This window comes from Camarhynchus parvulus, chromosome 5 (genome assembly GCF_901933205.1).
Source record: "Camarhynchus parvulus chromosome 5, STF_HiC, whole genome shotgun sequence".
Classification (NCBI taxonomy): Eukaryota; Metazoa; Chordata; class Aves; order Passeriformes; family Thraupidae; genus Camarhynchus; species Camarhynchus parvulus.
In genome coordinates this window covers 33,669,998-33,677,156 of record NC_044575.1, presented here as the reverse complement: position 1 = coordinate 33,677,156, position 7,159 = coordinate 33,669,998, and positions in this window count along the sequence as shown.

Genomic DNA, 7,159 nt, shown 5'->3' with positions numbered 1-7,159 from the left:
AATTCCTTTGTAACAGAAATGGTCAATATGATTGCTGAAGATGGACTTTTATGTCAAAAAAAAGCATCTTTGTTGGTTTGATATGGATTCTCCCATCTTTTACTGAACTCAGAGGTCCTGGATATCCTAAGCAAACTCAGGAGTCATCTTAACTTGTTGTCCTTCATGCCATTTGCCTTTTCCTGGCATAAACTATGCACATTCTACACTTTGCAATTTTTTTTAAATACACAGAAAATGCATATTTTATATTCAAAAAAATATATATCAAACGGATGATTTCTACAAGAGATATCTCTTTTCTCTCCATCTGAATATATTCTTTTGTTTGGTGGCAAATAACATCTTTTTTGTCTACTTCCATGCCAAATTATTCCCCTTTCTAGTCCCTAAGATTTGAACTACGTATTTATAAAAAATCTGGAGGCAAAGAGCATTTTGATGGTTTCAAACAGTAGTTTGGCTGCTTATGTTTTACCACCTTGGTTTTTTTTTCTTACATCTGAATATGCCAGTTTTCAAATACAAGGGCATATCTTAATTTCTTAGCCGTACCCATGGGATCAAAGGAAGGGTGAGCTGAAAGTCACCAAAATATAAGGAATGTTCCAACAATCCTGCAGTGCTACATTTGAGAGAGATTAGGCTGCTCCCCATATCAGTGAATAACAAATAAATGTACTCATCTCAGTGAAGTTAGTATTAAATTATGTTTAAACAAAGGAAACTAATCTTTAAGAATGAGGCATTTTTTTTCTCAATATTCATCTTTGATTTTAAAAGCATTGTTTTACTGCACAGACTAACAGCCTATATTATTGCAGTTTCCCTCTCTCACAAAGTACCTCTCCCTCCTTTCTTTACAATTCCTAAATATTTACAGGAATATCATTGCAAAGGAATTCCATACAGGAAGCTTCTCTGACCTTTCTGAATCCCGCCTATCTAAATGCACTATTCAACTGTCCATAAACAAACTCTAAATGATGCCAGCATAGTATTTTTTTCTTCTCTCATCAGATGTCACTATTGGACATGCTGCTTCTTTGATCCTAAGGGGCTATTTTTGAATTTTATATTTTTCTGGCTACCAAAATGAGCTATATTTGTTGTTCACTATTTAAGCACTGTTAGCAAGCTGGTAATGAAGGAGGTGCTCTGATCTACAAATATGTTTAGAAGGGATGTGGCATCTGTAAATTAGGCTGAATTTTTAGTAGACCAGGTGATATAGTTAGAAGGATCAGTCCAACTTTTGGTTAAATTGCTTTTTTCTAAGTCTGACAATGTAACAGAAAATTTCAAGAATATCAGAATGTGATAATTTCTCTTAGTGTAAAAGTAGATTAATTTATATATTCCTAACAGTGGTTTTCAAAATGTTTGTCACTGTCTTACATATGCTTTTTGTCTATTTTGGTCCCTGATTTCTGAAATATCCACAGTAGTGCTAGGAGTTTTATCAATCTGGTTTTGAAGGATAATTAATGTTCAAACCACCATGGATAACTTTATATTTCTCTCATATTAACTATAAAATTCGCCCTCATGGTAAGTGACTTTCACAAATTTCAAGATCCTTTGTGGGATTAAAAGGGTTGTACTTTACTAATTTCTTCCCTGGCATGCCTTACATAAGAACTATTTACTCTGGTCAAAATTTGAGAATTAGGCCTGAAGTCCTATCTTTAATGATACAAATTAAAATGCACAGACATTTTTACATTTTACAATCAAAACATTTCCTTTCCTTACCCACTAGAGTGAATTTAATTTACAATTGAGCTAGAACTTGATACGTATACCTTCAGTACTTGCATACATTACCTTCCTCATATCATAAAACTGCATTGCAGCATTTTAGGAAATGCTGCCCCAGAGGGTGATAATATAGTGAGTGCTTCTTTTTATCAGCTATTCAATTTCTCACTGATTTAGAATGCAACATTTTGAGCATCATTTTCAGGATGACATAACTGTAGGAGTCTAATAAATGTAGACATACTCAAAAAGAGTATTTTTTTACTGCAGTTTAGTGTACTGAAGAGACAGCTAACCTGAACCACTGTAATTCATCTCAGAAAAGAATACAGCAAGCACTCTCTCATCAGATTATGTATGGTGGAGTTACACGGTTGCAACTTCATTTCCCCCGAACACCAAAATAAAACCACAGTACAGTGCAATATATAGAAGAGTTTGGAAGAACATCCCAAGGAGTTTACAGTCTGCATCAGATCATTAAGACTGAGAGAGCAAATCAGTTCACAAGAATGTAAATATTTTGTCAGATAAAATGTTGGGAAAAATTTTCTGGGAAATATATTTTTCTGGGAAATACAATATATTATATTGTATTATATATAATACATATAATACATATGTATGTACATTATGTATAATACATATAATGTATGTACATATACATACATTATATGTATAGACTATCTATATGTATAGACTAGAGGTGCTTCACTCTCTTCCCAGTCAAGTGACCTACCACTAAAACACATCAAATGACAGATAATGCATTTACACTGAGCTGCATGTATCTGATGCACCTACCAGAGAGACATGCAAATCAGAAAAAAAGAGAAACACTGTTGAGATATATCCTGTTTTACTCTTGCCGGTGCATTTCCAGATCATCATCAAAAAGTGTCAAGCACAAAGATTGATAGTGATATATTCCTTCTCCTGTACTCAGAAGAGAGCTGGCAAAATATTTGCATTGTCATAAAAATAAATTCTAGAACCTTTCTTTTTGTTTCACAGTTTTTGTTTACTCCCTTATAATTTTTCTCTAATTTTATTCCTAGCTCTCATCCTGTTTTACTTAGCAAATTGGAAGGAAGGAAGGAAGGAAGGAAGGAAGGAAGGAAGGAAGGAAGGAAGGAAGGAAGGAAGGAAGGAAGGAAGGAAGGAAGGAAGGAAGGAAGGAAGGAAGGAAGGAAGGAAGGATGGATGGATGTGGGAAAAAATTGAATTTTGTACCTAAAATTGGGGGGAAATAAAACTTGTAACACTTGCATTGTTAGAAAAGTGGCAAAAAAAATCGCTAAAGTGCTTTGCTTCTTTTTACAATTTTCCCTCTAGAGTGCCTAATATATTTTTTACTGACTTCAATGGTATCTTTAAAAGCTGTATTTATGCTTACTAATCAATTCCACTGCCTCTTTTTCTATACATGACAAGGAGAGTTAGAAAAGCTAAAGTCTGCCTATTTTTTTTTCAAATTTATTCATATTTTTGTTTTGCTTTTTACTTTCTGTTCTCTTCAATACCAAACAGAGTCAACAATTTCTTATAGTTCACTTACAAGCTTGGTTCAGTTTCTGTTTCCCCAGATAGCTGTATCCAATGTATATTACCAATTTACTTCCCTTCTTAAATATTCTTTATTTTCAGTTAATATTCCTTCCATCATAGCTTAATTTGCAATACCTTCTTGACCATGAACCTGCATGTCAAGTATTACACTATAATGCAGAGATATAGTATCATTGCAGGCAGATTCATTCAAGCAGCCAAGATATCATTTAATAAAGATAAGTTAGTTCAGTGAAACTACAGACTCATAAGCTCCAGGAGAAACTTTACAAGCATGCCTGAGATCCTAACTACTGCTGGCAGGCTGTAGAAATGATTTTTTTTTTTAAATCAGACTTTTTAAATTCCCAATTTATAAGGCCTGTCTATATTTACAGCTGTAGAAACTGAGTTTAATTTAGCAGCCAAACATGCAGAGATTTTAGTTGCACTTCTCTTTGCACCACTGACATATCCAAACTGCAATTTTGGCAGGCTAAGCCTGAGACCATTTACTTGAAGGAGGTCATAGGAGGAATAAAACCTTCTGAGACAGTACATTTTGGATTAATCCAAGATTGACTTGAGTGTTTTCTTTGCAGAAGTTGAAATGTACATTTTTATTCCACAAATTTTTCTTGGCTGTATCCCATTTTATTGTGGAGAATGGGACAAGAAAACTATAGAAAAGGGAAGAAAAAGAAATTGATACAATGTTTTCTTTCGTTCAGTTTGGTTAAGATTGGTGTAAATTATTTTTTCCTGCAATATTCATGGAGGTCTGCTCTGAGTATTTGTCATTATATACTCACTGTGAAACTATGCATGGTTTTGATACCATAAAAAGAGAGATTCTAGCACATAGTAATGTCCTCTAGATCCAGGTATCTTTTGCATTTCTCAGTGTGTTAAATTGCTCCATGGTCACACACAAAACTGCGTAGGATAACACAATTAGTTTTTTTTTTCCCCCCACCCTTTTCTTCAAGTCTATATCTTTACCATTATTATTAACATAGTAAGATATGTGAGTAGAATATTAACTTCTTCATCCAAACTAATAGAGCAGAAAAAGTGCTGGAGTAAATGTTCCTATTTAGTTTTCTCTATCATGAATTTTAGGAAAATGAGTTCTCTGTATTTTTAATCTAGTCTAATGAGATTTACAGCTGTTAAAATTTGTAACAGTGATACAATGCCAACTGTACGAGGGTTAAGCTGATAAAATTGTGAAATGACAAAATGATACCAACAATCTCCAAGTGAAATAGAACTCACCTCAAGTTAAGAAGGTAAATCCTCAATTTTAAGCCTTCATTAGAATTTCTTGTTTCTTTTCGAAGCCACTGGTGGAGTAGGGATCAGACTCTTCTCCACAGCAGAAAGAGATAGGAAGAAAGGAAATGGCCTCAAGATGTGACAGATGCAACTTAGAATAGATATTAGAAACAAAATCTTCATCAAAAGAACTGCTGAGCAATGGTGCATGGAGAGGAAGTTGAATCACCATCCCTGGAGGGGATAAAAGGTCACCTGAAGGTGATAAAAGGTCTTTAAAAGACCTGTAGACAGAGCAGTTAGGTACATTTTTTAGTGAGGGATATGGCAGTCCTGGGTTAACAGTTGGACTAGGGGATCTGAGAAGTCTTTTCAAAATTAAATTATTCTGTGATTCTATGAATAACTAAATAAAATTTAATACATTTATATTACGTCTAACATAGAATTCTAACAATCTTTGGATGCCTAACTGTTTAATTGACTTTCATTTTTTAGTAGCTAGACCAAGCCTTTAGTCCAGCAAATCTAAATTGCTGTTGCTTAACCTTACAGATTTGTATGCCAAGTTATATGATTCATATCAAGCAATTAAGTGATGTAATGTTAGTTTCTTTTCTGACACTGAGGTCAGACTTCTGCTTTGATACCCTCAAACCCACCAGGCTGAGTTACTGTGATAGCTGAAGTTTAGTATTGAGAAGTTTTTTACTTATTATTGCAAACATTGAAATGACACAGTATTTTATAGTCAAAATATATATTCTATTTCTTATGCTTGTAGTATTCATGAATTTATAGTGGATAGCTATGATTTTCCAGAAAGCTCTCACGATGGTATAACTATGCTTCTAATGCAAAATGGCTCTAACAATATGAAACTTATGGTAAAATATAAGACTGATACAGAAATGGTATTTCTTCCCAATACTTTTTGTGTCCATCATGTGCCCAGTGTGGCAGAAAATGTCTGTAACACAGAGCTCTATGAGACATCAGAGGCAGAGACCTGTGACAAGAATTCTTTGCAGTCAGACCTGAGAGGGCAGACATTGTGTCATTCCTGATCCTTCTTTAGTCCTTAGGAGTCCTATCATCTTATTCTGCTCAGTGTCACAAATGTTACAGTTTGCCCTGTGTGCACAGAACTACAACAGCTCCATAGCCATTAAACTCACAAGCCTTTTATTTCTCGAGCTACTTGTTACTACTCTCTGTTATGAAACTGTGGTTGTACTGTGGCAAGTTAAGAAAAAGAAGAACAGAATAAAAATGCTTGTTGCAGATAAAGCAGACCCATTGAAAGCACATTGAAAGCAACAGGCAGGTAAACACGAGCTCAGAAATAGTACACCTCAGAACTCAGGCCTTGCAAACTCAATGCAAAGCTTGCAGGCTGCTCTTTGCAATGGCAATACTGTGGTGTGGGGCTACAGGCTGCATTAACATTGCACTCAATCTCCAAACCATCATCACCACTGAAAACAAACCTACACCTGATCATTTATTTATTTATTCATCTTAGCAAGAGGACACACGTCTTCATTATTATTAGTGATTCTTGTAAAGCATTATGGACTTCTTATAACTGAAAAAGAGCTTATCTAGGTGATCCCATGCATTAGAACTGCAAGCCAGTAGTGTGGCTATGTTCACATGACTTAGCCTCCTGACTTCTCAGATTTCTGTCTTTCCAGTTCCTTAGAGTCCTTTTTTATTGAATTAAATGAGGACCATACTAAGCCTTAGGACAGGGTATCAGTCAGATTCATATTTGATGTAGCTCTGCTCAACATTAATTACATAAGATTTCCCATTTGAGAATATCACCAAAAAATATCTCTGTATATGAGCAAAAAGTTTCTTTTAAATGAAAGCTTATTAGATGATATAAACTAGGAACACTCTAGAATGAATCCGTAATTTGTAATACAGTTTCATTAATGACTTTATTTTGGTTTCTTCATATGTTTGAGAACAAATTCTCAATTGTTTTTAGCAATCTAACAAAAGAGATGGAATTGAGCTTGATTTCACAGAAGGTTTTTGGTTTTTTTTTCCTTAATTGGAGAAACAGCATGGAATACTGATGGGTAGTCTGATATGCAGTCCATGCTATATGGTAATCACAGAGCTAGAACCGTCTCATTCTGAGGGCTCTATCTCACAAGAGAAGGAAGTTATTACAAAAACGTACAAAGTATTTTTCAAAATTTATGTACTGTTTGTGTTTCTGGCCAAAACTATTGTTGGGAAATGGTTCTTGGCAAAGACACTCGGGGAAAGGAATTTTATCTTCCTCACATTTTTTGTAAGAGTTTTCTGATATTTTCTACCTAAAAACCAATTAAAAATCCATAGGTGGACCAAGTATTAATGTTCTTTCACCCCAATTATACCTAACAAGGTAAAGCCCTTTGTGAATTTGTTTCCATGTTCTCTCAGTTCATTTGGTTTGTAGATGCTTTGCCATATCTTCTGAATCTGACAGTTTGGCAATGCCTCCCTCAAACTGTAAATACCCTGACTGTTGTTTTGCTAAACTCAGGTAGGTAGGATTTGGTACTGGAGA